The sequence below is a fragment of the Xiphophorus couchianus genome, chromosome 18 (genome assembly GCF_001444195.1).
Source record: "Xiphophorus couchianus chromosome 18, X_couchianus-1.0, whole genome shotgun sequence".
Classification (NCBI taxonomy): Eukaryota; Metazoa; Chordata; class Actinopteri; order Cyprinodontiformes; family Poeciliidae; genus Xiphophorus; species Xiphophorus couchianus.
The window spans coordinates 18,992,636-19,006,970 of NC_040245.1; the positions used below are offsets into that span (position 1 = coordinate 18,992,636).

The 14,335-nt window shown below is 37.8% G+C and overlaps 1 long non-coding RNA gene across 1 annotated transcript; it reads left to right on the plus strand.

The window, feature by feature from the left end:
• Window positions 1-645: 645 nt before the first annotated feature.
• Window positions 646-1,455, plus strand: LOC114133605 (uncharacterized). Its single transcript, XR_003593215.1, has 2 exons — window positions 646-915; window positions 1,167-1,455. It is a non-coding gene; the product is annotated as an uncharacterized LOC114133605 (long non-coding RNA).
• Window positions 1,456-14,335: the final 12,880 nt, after the last annotated feature.

Genomic DNA, 14,335 nt, shown 5'->3' on the forward strand with positions numbered 1-14,335 from the left:
ATCGCTCTGTTGCACGAGCAAACATATGTAAGTCTCCTGATTTCATATAGTTTACTCTGGGGAGGTTCTTGTGTATCTGTTTGTTTGAGGAAAGGTGTATACAATTTTGTGGAAGATAGTCAACATCAAAGCGGTGAAAGCACTCAGTCAGATAACGGGGTGTGAGAGTAAGTGTTTATTTTCTTCCAGACTGTTAGTATCAAGATTAAGTTCTCATTTAGAACAAAAACCCAAGGGTGTGTATGTGTGTTTCAGATAAGACCAGAAGAGACAACATAGACATAAACCGAGCACCAGCAACAGATAAGGGCTGTGGTAAACTGACTCTGCATGCTTGAAACTTAAAAGTTTCTCCTGGGGTGATATCTGAGTTCACAAAAGTAAAAGGTGAAACACTAAACTTACAGCATGTGGAAGTCTAACAGAGTTACAAATGTGCCTTTTTAAATTATTATTTCTAATTCATTTTATATTGAGCATTTGTGAATTTGTTGTTTTGTTGTTTTTGCCTGCGGGGGTCGCCCTTCTGCACTCTGCCTCGTTTGTGTCTCCTGGGCTTCCGTAGTTCATGCCAGCCCTCGTAGCTCCTCCTCTTCCCCCTTTTCCGTCACAGCGTTGTTCCGCGCTGCTGTGGGTAAGTCAGAGGAAAGTTCGCTGCTGCGATATACGTTTGTTTTTCTCTATGGATGTTGTTTATTATTGATTGTTAGTGTTATTTTGCAGTTTTGACCGTCATTGTGTGCTTTTATAAACAGTTTTATTATAATTTCCTTTTGTTTTTTATCTTGGCGTGAACAACTGGTGCTAGTCCAGCACAGCTCGGTTGAACATTGTTTTTATTTTCACATTTAGGGCTGGAGTGCAGGGAGAGGGAGTTGGAGCGGAGGTTTATTTGTTTTTACTCTTCTCCCCCAGGTATGTGTTTTTATTTTACATTATACTTTTATTTCTGTTTGTTTAACTCTGTACCACTGCATTGTGTTGCTGTGGCCACCAGGTGGCGTTTTTCTCCCCTTGTTTTTAGTTAATGATTTTTGTGAGATTTCTTTTTTTTTGTTGACTTTTGTTGAATCTGAGAAAAAGAAGTAGTAGACAGCGTTGTGGGGCTGGAGTGCAAGGAGAGGGAGTTGGAGAGGAGGTTGATTTGTTTTTACTCTTCTCCCCAGAATAAAAAAAAATCTCAACGAAACCTGACTGAATGACCTCTGGAAATTCATTGATGCCACCCGTTACAGAAGCCAATGAAACATTTCAACGTGTGTGCTATTAATTTGCCTACTTTACTTGAAATATATGAAAACTAACTGTAAATGAAAATTAATCAACATGCCTGTTGTCGTCATATACTTCCACAGCCTCAGCCTAAACCAGCTCTCTGATCGAACAGGCTGTCTTTTTAAGCTGGTATGTCAAAAAGAACTTGTCCATCAATAAATGGCTCCTGTCCAAACGCCACACCCTGTTTCAGCTGATGGTCTGGCTTGACTTAATAGCCTGGAGCCGACCAGGAACCTCCGTTCAAGGCAGCATCCTCTCTAAATGACAACTTGCACTTACAGGCTGGATTAATTTTAATCCAGCCTGTAAGGACAGCAGCTTTTAAGAATTCTGGCCAAAAGTAGCCAATTAAAATCTTCCACAAATGTCAAACACAAGCACCAAGATATGTTATTACTTTTGAAGAGCCCTTGAAAGTGGAAAAACGAAATAATTTGAAGGTCCACAACTTCAAATAAAATTCTGATTGCTCTTTACTTTTGCAAAATTTAGCAAGTACACCACACAGTAAATTTTAGCATCTTTGAAAAAGTAAATAATTTACTTTACTTTACATTTTAAAATCACCAAATTATGTTTATCTTTCTCCAACCCTGAGACTTTTGATGTAATAAACATAAAAGGAGGCAGAGAGAGGGACTTATGCCATTTTCAGTCCTGTCCTGTGATAACCCATTTGAGCACTGGACGTAAATCTTGTTAAAATCCAAAATCTCCTGACTGGTAGGTGTAATCCCTATAATCCAGCATAAGTCCTTGAACTTGTCCTCCACATGACCCATGGAAGTTCTTAGATCCAACAAAAAGAGTGTGAGTTATCCCAGTGTGAACACCAGTCTTGAGAATAAATCCAAATTCAGAAGCCTCAACCCTTGGCCCACAGATTGACCCCACAAAGATGCAGAACTGCTGTCCAGCTGAGGCTTCTTCTTCTCTCAAAACCCTGCTGTGTTCTTGCTTGCAAGTTCTTTTACAAACTCAGCTTCTGATGTAAACATGAAGATTCTTTTAGGGAACAACAATGAATAGTCCCATATATATTTCTTTAAGTCTAACATAATTCTGTGAGTATGTGACTGTTTCTTCTACCGGAATCTTAACTCATTCTTGGTCATTTTGTGGACATTCCTGTTCCTGTGTCTCTTTATAAATAGTACTGAACTTTAATTATGGCCCTGTTGCCTGGAAAATTCCCGTTTTTTGTTTTTCTCATGTTTGTCTCACAGTAGAACAGGTCTGTACATCTTTGCAAGATCTTCCTGTTGCTTTCTTGTTATTCTGGTCCATAATCCCTAACATCCTGAGAACATTTTAAACTATTTCATTTTGATCAAATCATTATTTAAATCACAGAGACTTACTTCAGGCATGTTCTTATTCCTTAACACTGCTCAAATGCATTTACATAACTAACAATATGCACCCCACTTCTTTAAACTGTGTTATTTCACTGTTAAACTATAATCTTCATTATGTGACAAATGGCATGACCTTAGATTATTTTGACACTAACTTTTAGCAGTGTCAAAAAATATTAAAATAATTTTGGAGCAGAGCAAATAAAAACATTTAATCAAAAAAGCATAGGGAACAAGAAAACAGAATCAATTCTAAACTGTGATGGACTTTATAATGAAGTTTAACTTAATAAATTGCACTATTTGCCTTTTGCCTCAGTGTCATCACTTTCTTTAATGAAACTATATTTTACACATGTAAAAGTCCAAATAACCTTCAACACTGGAAAAAAGAAAAGCATCTGTTTTCACACTAAAACCATAAAATGTGGGTGTGCTCAACTGCTGTTGTGCGTGCGCACTTTATGTTCCTGCTAAACCCAAATTCAATCAGTCCCGCTAATTGGTAGCAGATGTGTTGCGTCCTAAATTAGAAAGTGATGATTCAGTGAAAGATTGCCAGCATGTTGTGACAAAATACTTTAGAAAAACACTGCGACTAAAAATATGTTGACTGGTTCTTATCAGCAGTGATATATTCTTCATGATACAAGTGGGTTTGAGGAGAAATTTTTGTGCGTGTGTGTGTTGTCTGAAGAAAATGACAAGTTTTAGGGGCACAAGATCACCATATTTCAAGCTAACATTCAGCAATTTCAAGCAAACCTTTCAGAAAGGCATGAACACAGAAGCAGCATAGCATCTCTTCGAAGGACACTAGTATTTTGAATTACTTGCATTCAGAATACTTGATCAAATCTGAGTCGAAGTGAATTTTTTTTAACTCTTTGCTACTGACTGTACGCTTCCAGATTTGTTAATGGTTTAGTCAATTCGATTCTGTTTATTTATATAGCACAAATTCTCAACAAATGTTGTTTTAACGGCACTTTAAAACACAAATAGGTCCAATTTTACAGAAATATGTAATTAAGTCCAATAATTGTGACAGATTCATATTAGGGTAAGGGTTAGGGTAACCCTAACCCTAACCCTATTGCTAGCAGTTGCAGCTGCTACAACTGCTAGCATGTAATTGCTGTTATTACATGTTAATAGCATGTTCGTGTAATTAACACATATGTGTTACTAACATGTACGTGTTTATCACACTTACAAGAGCATGGCACTAATATCTTCCTTCTGGCTTTGATTGGTTGTTTTTGACTGAGTGGTGTATTTCTGCAGATGGCAGTAAGACCACAGAACAGCTTCATTTTGTCTCAGATGAACCACCTCATATTATACTATTATGACATAGTGATGGTTTTAAAATGTGTAAAAAATGAAACATGTTGTTTATAAAAGTTACATACTGTAGCTTTAATAACTTATACATTTTTAAAGGATTAAAATCCAAGTAATTAATTAATGGAAATTAATGCATTAAAATCCCAGCCCTACTTTCTACATAACAAGCGTGTGAGACGCCCCTTCTGCTCAACAAAGCCCTCAACCTTGCTGTGCTCTGTTGGGCTCTGTGTTCAGGCATTCTGTTTCATGCCAAGCAAGACTAACTACGCTGTTATGCTCCGCTGGTGCAGAACGTCAACTGCATCTGCTATACTGCCCTGTCTGACCATGTGTGTGTGTTTTTATGTGAAGGTGAGGATGAATAAGTATGAGGATAAAATAAGCAGACGTTCAAAACAAATCAGGGCTGAGAAGTAAACACCAACAACTTGAATTGAGAAAGAGAGGAAAAGATGGATTGCATGAAATTGATAATGAATCAAAAATAAAGCAAATTTGAATCGAGAGTATTTTTTTTTTTTTAACGCATGTCAGCAGATTGTTGTAAGATAATATTTTAACATTATTTTCAGCATTTCTTTCTGGTTTTCTTCTTCTTTTTTCTCTCTGAGTGTTGTTTTCATCCTCACATAATTTACCCTTCAATGAATGCTGCTCCTTCATGAATCTTTATGGTCCCAGTGCTGGACTGTTCAGAAACAAAGCTTAACTTGAAAGTTGTGTCGTACAAGTAAACATTTGAAATAGAATTGGTTTGTTGATTTACAAGTTATAAGGAAGGTGCCATTGCAGATATTCAAATAATGTATTCAGTGCTCACCTTCCAGAAGAACTAAGTTCATCAGTGTAATTCAAGAGCCTGTTTTTATAATGTGTTAATGAACCATAAACTCTCTATGCTGCTCTTCCTTGATTTTTTATTCTTTTTCTGTATTCTCTCTGTCCAGGTGGGATCCACATAATGTACAGATCTTGTTTGATCCCACACTGTGTCATGAGGTTTAACCCCTTTGTGTAGTTTTTCTTGGACAAGCAGAATCTTCATTACATGTACAGTACAGACCAAAAGTTTGGACACACAGTTGTGTCCAAACTTTTGGTCTGTACTGTATGACTACCTTAAATTTCCATTGTTTCAAGAATTCTCCTCCTCTCACTGATCATGCCATAAGTGAGGAACTTTACACAATGGTATGATTTTTGAGCCCAGTGCTTTAGCCCTCTGGTAGCTGTTCCTGCTATGTAAGATCCTTGCAAATGAAATATTTTTGCTTTGATGAAATATTTTATGCTCTGGAGTCAGTCTTTATGGAACTGATGAGAGTTTAAACTGTTCTAAATGCGTACTCCAACGCTCTCTATCACAATGAATGCAAATGTACATAATTTGTCATTCAGATAAATTATATAGTCAAATCAAGCCGTTCCTTTAATGTGCTCAACTGTTTTTGATAGTTAAGATGAATAATACATTTGGAATTGCTGAATGAAACTCCTCAGAATGACAGTATTTTGAAATAGTGGCAGAAAAAGGTCTTGCTGAACAATCTTAGAATTGACTTTAGTGCTGACTTTTGCATCCTAAACCTGCAGAGCTATTACAAAATGCATGGTTAGACCGATTACATGGTAGTAAAAAAACTGTAATTATTAGCCTACATGCATGGTATTTTAAAGGTCTTAGATACATTTCTAGGGTCCATCAATAATGCAGTTATGATGGTTAATCACCATAATCTCACTGAAGGTTTTCAAAATGGCTTGTTTTCATAATTTGCAATAGACTGCATGGTGGCACAATATCTGAAACAGCTCTGACAGTTCATCCATAATGTGTGGCCTGCATACACCTGCATTTATTGCGGCAACATCGTCCACAACAATAGTGAAACCAGTTTGCTCTGAGCTGCCAACTGTGGAGAAATGCACACAGGTAGTTGAGGATTAACATTAGACACCAGATGCATAAACTAATTGCTGAGGGAATAAAAGGAGCTGAGCATTTTTAAAGCAAAATGTATGCTATTAAATATAATAATGAGCAAGAAAAGGAGGATCAAATTGTGTAGGCTGTGAGGAAACGTCAGAGGCCAGAGGGGATGCCACTGGTGGTAGCTCTGTTGCAGGAAGGCTGGAAAAGCAGATTTGCCAAACACTAAGAGGAAAGCAGGGTTATGCTTGCTTGCACATTGAATTGTGGTTTTCCAAATTTGTCACAATCCAGTACTGCTTGAATGGCAGTGGAGAGCCTTGAGGTCATCTGACAATATTTAGCAGGTCTATGGAGGGTGTTACACATTACATTAGTAGCCTTAAAGGATATTCTATTTTAAAAAAAAAAGGTTTTCTCAGCTCTAGTGGCCTTTATTTGACCGTTGCCAGAAAGGAAATCGGGTTGTGAGACAGGGGAGGACACGCGACAAGTCCGGCTGGGACTTTGGATCACCACTGCGCTTAACCACTTTTATTCCATTATAAATTTAGTCCCTTAGTGCACTTACATTGCATCACCGTTTTAGAGCCACATCAAGTTAATTTTATTTGGTAATCTAAATTATAACATGAAAGCGTCCATTAGCAGTTTTCAAAGTAGTACACTGCAAGTTCCTGGCCACTAAGTGACTGAGATCAACTCTGTTCCTGCAGAGGTCCATTGTTCTGTCAGAGTGGACGTTTGCCTATTAAGAAGCTGTTTGCCTTCAAAAATGTGTAAAACTAACTTTGAAAAAAAAATTATATTTTTTTTAACTGAGCCTTTGAACATTTGAAGTCAACAAGCACTTAAACTCTCTTCAGAAAGATTTTCTGATTTATGCATCCTGGACCTTTGCCAGCACACAGACATGCATATTTTCTAAATCCATCCCTCTGTCTGTCCATCTGTTATTTCTTTTTCTAAGCATACCCAAAAACAGACATGCATACCAAATAGTGCTACATTTGATGGCTGTTTAATATACAGTATATTAGAGAAGATATACTGTGCACCTACATAATTTTTTCATTCTGTTTACTTTATGTTGTTTTTTTACTTGCCTTCATATTTATTAGAGCCTGTATCTATCATGTGTGATTCACGTTTTGCCAAATCATGGCAGAGAATGTTACTTTTCCAGTCGCATTTGCTTTATCTATATAATACAATACATTATACTGCTTATAAAGAATCGACTGAGCATCTGGAAATTAAACATGCATTGCTCTCCGAGTATCCTCAAGTGGTACGTTCATTATTAGTCAAATTAATCAACAATTTCCCTTTCAGTTTTAAGGGTTAAGTGAGTAAATAACTTGCCTAGTCTCAACATTTGAGTCATGATTCTATAGTTTGCTGCACATTTTTGGCATACATGGCTGGATATTAGCACAATCTTTATGTGCCTTGCAGAGAAAATAGTTTCAACATTTCCTTGGAAAGGCAAGAGCTTGATAAGTCCTTTATGTGTGTGTATGTGGGGGTGGGCGGGTGTGTGTGTGTGTGTGTGTGTGGGTGTGTGTGTGTGTGTGTGTGTGTGTGTGTGCGGGGCGGCAGGGAGGGCTCCATACACATTAATCAACCTTATTTTTTTATGTGTAAATAAACATTAGTGTGTACATATATTATGTGTAGGGGTAAGTGGCATACTGCCGCATGCCTTTTATGTTGTTGGTGAGCCTTTTTAAAGATGTTGACGGCCTTAATACAAAGCTGTTATCCCCATTACAAAGCCTAAATGAAAAAAAGATAAGCTGAAAACAAACAAGCAATATGCTAATGGCACTACATCCCGGTACCTCAACCAGCTGTAGACAAAATAAATATGTTATGAGGATTAATCAACGTATTACAAGTAAAAGAACAATTTAAACGTGTGTTGTTTCCTTTGTGCAATTTTCTAAAGCTAAATTCTTTTGTGCTTGCTGGGTGTGAAGTATGTTTTTGACTTAGCTATTAGACATGATTTAGATTATTAGACATAAAAAAATATATCACAATTTAAATTCCTTACAGCCCCTTGACACTCAGCTATAAAATGCTCCAGCAAAAGCTAGAGGTCATAATCTGATAACCTGCTGAAGACAGTGTCAGAAAGGTCAACGCAAGAGCTCCTTAAAAGACCAAGTCCAATGCGTCAAATTGCAAAATCAAATTTCTTTTGAGTTATCCTTGATATATACAGCATTTTTGCAGACTGATGTACTATAAAATGGCACTATGTGCATAATACCATAGGTACACACACACACACATACTTGAACTTAAAGGTAATTTGAAGAAACCAATTTACTGAACATGTTTTTGGACTGTGGGAAGAAGACCAAGAGTACCCACTCATGAACTGCTTTGTGTAGCTTTTTATTATAATTATTACATTGTCTGGTTGAATCTCCAGATGTAGAACTTAAGACATAACACTGTTAGTCATGATCTGCTGACACCCTAAAAATTAGTTGAAGATTTGAATGTAAACAAGATAAAAAAAGTAATAATAATAATCATCATCATATTAATATTAACTGTTCTTAAGTTTACCATTTGCAACTAACTTGACTTAGCTGGTTATAGTTTGGTTGGATGTCTGTAACTCTGCTGCACTGCTAAACTAGTGAGTGGAACGTCCAGCTCAGTTTCATCAATTTTGATATCTTGATGATTGCAGGAAATATTATTTGAATAAAAAAAGTTAAATTGTAAATGTTAAGCTGTGTCATTTTTTATCGAGAGAGGAAAGAAAAACTGTGACAAGCTTTTGTCCATGCAAAATGAGTGTAGCTTTACCTTGTTGACACTGAACTTGATTCATTTTGACAGGTAAGCACTGCGGTAAAGTCAGAACAGTGCAGAATTTGTTGTCTAGTTTTGTTTTGTGTATGTGTCAAGCATTCGGGTGAGTGTGACCCAATAGGTTCTGCAAAAAGCCTCACTAGGGATTTGAACAGGTTGCACTTCACTTTTTACCATTAAGAACAGACACTGCCCCACACCACCACCACCACTACCTCCCCACAGCAGCTCTGCAAAGATTAAGCAGAATAGATGGAGATATGACAGTTAGGCTCATTTACAGGTCATACCTGTCATGCAGATGTTTCATGTATACGCTCAAAACTGAAAGCTTAGGAGCTGCGCTTGTGTGCCAGACTCAGAGTTAGAAAGCACCTTGATATGGTGCCAGGCAACCATGGGGGGTTGAATAGATTTTAGCGTGCATACACAGTAGAGAGAAAGAAATAGAACATCAGGCGGGATAAAATGTCTCGCTTCTGACTTTATTTTTTACCAATCATGCTTCCCAAAGTACCTGATATCACAGCACAGGTGTCATCTTTAATTTATGCTATTGATCAGATCCCAACATCACAGTAACAAAACCTTTGTCCAAATGCAAAGCTCCTCCTTTTTGTCTCTGTAATTCACAGAACAGAATGCTTTTTTAAATATAAAATATAGAGATCATGTAAACAAAAAAAAAAAAGCCCATTAAACAATGCAAACAAGATACCCAAAGTAGTAGACTAAATTAAAAGGTTTTTGAAGCAGTTGGGTTTAAGTGTCTCAATACTTAAAACCTGTTATTTACATTTCCTCTGGGAGTACATGAAAAAACGGACGACAGAAACATTTCTCAGATGTGAGAGATGCCAGAAACAAAAACCATACAAAGCACACATGCTACGAGGTTCATTTCTAAGGCCAGGATTCTGGTAGACGTCTCTATGCTTCTACGCTTCAAGAAGAGTCAGAGGTATGTAGTTTTAAGATCTGCACTCTCCCTCCATTCTATACCTAAGAGAAATCTCACTCTGTCCTGGTGATCTGTTGGATTTCATCCTCATAAAATTGACAGCATAATAATTTCTTAGCCACGAATGTTGTGTGACCTGGCTCAGTGCTTAAAACCCCGCTTACGACAACTGCTGGTCTTTTAAATACCTAGAAAAAAAGACTGCTGCCATTAAGCTATGTTGTAGCCATCAGCTAATGATAATAACGGCTAAAGCCACTCGTATTTAACCTATGCTGTTAAAGGCTTTTGTTACTTGAGCTTGGGGCTAGTTGGTAGCTACTTAATATGCTGGCTGGTGGCATTTTAGGGTATGGCTTCTGGCACTATTGTTAATATGCAGCATAAGGCTGGTGGTGCAGAGTGCTAAAGCTGCTAGCTGTGATGCCCAGGGAAATCCCTGCTGCTGACCTTTCACTGACAGGATGAAACCTGACACAGACACACAAATGATAATGAGTGCTGGGGGGAGAAGGGTGAGATGGAAGGGACTTAGTGAGGAGAATCATGATGAGAAACATAGGAAAGAGACTGAATGGAGAATTAGGGAAATAAAGAATATGGATTTGGGAAAAAAGAGGCTGGGAACTGGACAAAAAGAAGAGGTATGCTTTTTAGAGGCAGGATGAAAAGGATATCGTTAGGAATGAGCAGAGCTGCACGGCCTGTTTTCTTGTCATCAAAGATGAAAAGGAGAAAAAAATGAAAAGGGGGTGGGGATCACAATAATCAGAAGAAGCAGACAAGCATGTTGTGCAAAGTCAACAAACAAAACAGGTAGATTAAAAAATTACAAGAAGAGGCGCACAATGATGAAAACAGAAATCTTTTATAAGGAAGTAATTATAAAGCAGAAAACAACAGGTGACAGAAAAGTGGGTGTTAGAGTGGAGAGAATGATCAGTGAAGATAGAGAAGTGGAAGAAGGGAAAACAAGGAGTGAGGGAGAAAAAGGATAAGCAGAACACAGAGAGATTCCCTCACAGCAGTGTTGGTGAGGCTGTAATTTAACGCTCCGCCAGGTCGCAATCAGAGCTTGTGTGGGCTTAAATGGGTGTGTGTTGGCAAGAAAGCTTGGGTTGGATGAGTGGGTTAGACACTAAGCAAAGTTGGAAAAATGGAGGAATGCAAAGTATGGTGAAAGGGGGGCATAAGCAAATGAATAAATTAGCAGAGAGGTTGGATAAACAGGGCAGATTCTACTGCTTCGGTAGGGTTTAGCTGTTCAGCTTAGAAACATGACACCCTGGCAAAGTGAGTTGGATGAGAGAAACTCTAGAAGTAATGGTGAAAATGGGAGAAACAATCAAGGAGAGTTGTAACTAGTGGAAAGGAAGGATAGAAATGAAAAATATATATATATATTACCAGCTGTGGAGAAAACTGTAGTAGTGGATAAAGTTAAATGCAGCAAAGGTGGGGAGTTGCAGATAGAAAACAGACTAAAGGCTAGAGAGCAAATAACAGGAGACACAGATGGAAAGAAGAGCTGAGGAAGGAAGATACAGGGAGACGAAAAATAATCAAGTAGAAAAGGGGATAAGAGGGAGGTGAGGACTGCAGAAATAGAGGATGGGATGGGAAAGTAATGAAGAAGAGGGGGAAAAAAGGGAAGAGGGTGGAATCAGAGGAAAGTGAGAGAGCGGATGAGATTAGAAGGTTGGAAATAGAGGAGGGAATGTAGACCCATCGGGGAGGGGAGAGGGGAGAAGAATGATTCCCTCTTTCATCCAGAGTTGAATAATCCCCCCAAACTGTACAAATAAAAGGAGTTCAAAGAAGTAGTTAGAGCATAAAAAAGGAAAAGAGACATCTGGGCCAAGATTTTATTCACACGTGAATTCAAAAATTGTGGTACAAATGGTCAATGTTTTGACTTTTAAGACAAAATGGCAAAGGTCAGTTTTTAGGCTTTCTTGCATTCACACTAGAGAGCAAAAATGTGAATCTCTGACTCAAAAAGAGACAAATGTGTTTGAGGAATATTATTTGCTGCACACAATTCAAATATGACAGAAGGCCTCTTTTGATTTGATGTCACTCTTTTGACTATTAAACTCAACTTCAATAGTGTTTCCGTGCCATAAAATGCTGTAGGTAGAAATATTTCCATCTCCGACCTTTTTCTGAAAACGTATTTCTAGTTTGTGATGCAAAATCATGTTGTTGTTTTTTTTTTGTCTGAACTCAAGCATGTTTGATAGAGTAACAAGCACAGTGGTTATTTTTTGTAATATAGCCATTAGTAGAAGAACAACCCCATAACATTAGCGACCCTCCATCTTCCTAACATGTTAATTCTGTCTTTCAGTGCAGAGTATGGAGTATTTTTTTCTTAGGTTTGGACTCATCTTACAAAAGCACATCATTCCAGTTCAAGCCCCATCTGTATGTAAATAACCCAACATGTTTACATTTCTGATGGAAGAATAAAAGGGAACAAGGCAAATGCAAGTGTTTTATTCAATCTGTTTTATGTTTAACATGTCTATCATAATGAAAAGGTCTACCTGTGAATAATGAGTAATGAGCCAGCTTACACTACTACAATTTTCAACTTGTCATCGCTTCCTTTTACTTTACCACTACAATGTAATATTTTTTACTTATTTTATTTTTCTTTTAATCGTGTAAAGCACTTCCAATTGCTCTGTTGTTGAAAAAGTGATTTTCAAATAAAATTACCTTGCCTTGCCTCACATTACCTTGCAATTTCAACTTGTCTAAAAGATTTCTTGCTTTGCACTGGCAGGTGTTTCTCTTACTTTCCTCTCTGTTTTTCTTTTCCTTCTGTCACTTTGTCTCCCTTGTCTAACTTTCTACCTCAGTGGTCTTGCAGGCATGAATTTCCGATCCATGGCAACCTTGATGTCACAGCTGCTTCTCCTCAAATAATCTTCTCAGAGCTTCACTCCATACCTTTGCCAGTCAGGCACCGCAACAGAGCAGGACAAAGAATTCTCACATTTGTTTTCTCTCAAGTCTTGTAGTCAGCATTTTCTATACATTTATTATGCTTGGGCATAACATTGGTGCTGAATTTGATGTTGATGTGCCGAATAACTCGATCATTTTTTAAAAAATTTCCCTTTGAAGAAGTTGGCAAACTCATTGCAGGCCCTGCTAGAGTGGAGTTGTGCAACAGTCAGGATGATTTGTCAACCTGTCAACTGTGGCAAACTGTAGTATATCAAATATTATGATGAATCCATGCTGGATTTTCTACTGTTTAGAAGACAAACTCCAGTCCTTGAGGGCCACTGTCCTGAATTTTTTAGATGTGCAACTGGTCCAACACACTGCAATCAAATGACTGAATCACCTCCTTAATATGTAGACAAGATCCCCAGAGTCCCGCTAACGACTGTCAGGTGTGTTGCAGCAGAGGCACATTTAAAAGCTGCAGGACGCTGACCCTCGTTTGTCACCGGTGCAATAGAAAAGGTAGAGTCTTTCTTGACTCTTGAGGATATGCAAATTTAAAAAGCACTTGAGTTAGCACCTGTCTTGACTAACCTGAAAACTCAATGCCACTTTCACTCACAGTGTCTGTCTATTAGTTTTAGTTCAGTCCCTACTGCAGTCAGCAGTTGTACAAGCTGATGGGCAGTGGATCTTTTGCAACTTTCATTACATTACATTACATTTAAAAAAACAACCTTCCAACCGTCTTAAAATGTATTTTATGCTGCTCCCACTTCCCTGTAAAACAAATGGCAATGACTATATTCTCTTTGTAGGTGAGGGTTTGTATTTATTTATTTGCTTTACTGATATTTTTTGTTGAATTTGCTGTGCCAATAACTGGGGATAGAAATGTTAGCATAGAAAATATTAATCATAGATCAGAACATGCAGGTAAAAACAATGGGAAAAGGAATTATTTATTAAATCTACAATTCAGCTTCAAGCTGCTCAATCACAAAGGAAGCATAGTACACAATCAGGCCATAATGATTTATTCATATCTACATCAGAGTTTGGGGCAAACATAAATGCAATTAGATAAACCAGTATAATCAGCAAAAAATAAATAAAAAATTACAAACTGAGGACAAAAGCCACATAGCACGGCCACTATCTGACGTATTTCTGTGTCCTTCTGGACAGAGGTCTGAGAGGTTGCTCCTGGAATCTGCTGCAGCCACACCTCCAGTTTCAGGGTCACATCCCCGAAGCGCACAGATGACCGATGGCACCACTTTGACTCTGCATAACTGCTCTATTTCCTCTTTGACCCCATGGTATTTCTCAAGCTTTTCATGTTCCTACTTCTTGATGTTGCTGTCACTTGGGATCACAATATCCACTACCGCAGCTGTGTTTTGTGCTCTATTACCATGTAGTCCAGATGATTTGATATAAGCTGTTTTATATGAAAAAAAGACAGTTGAATAAATGTGTCTTAGGACAGTTTTAGTACATCTACAGCACTAGAGATTTGAGTAAGCAGAGTTATGAATAAGTTATGTAAGCAAAATTAAAATGTCAAAGAGACTCCTGTCTATTTGTGATTCAACATTTTCAGATTCACAATTTTTGTGGCTTTTTCTGAGGAACATGACTCCAAATTATTCTCGG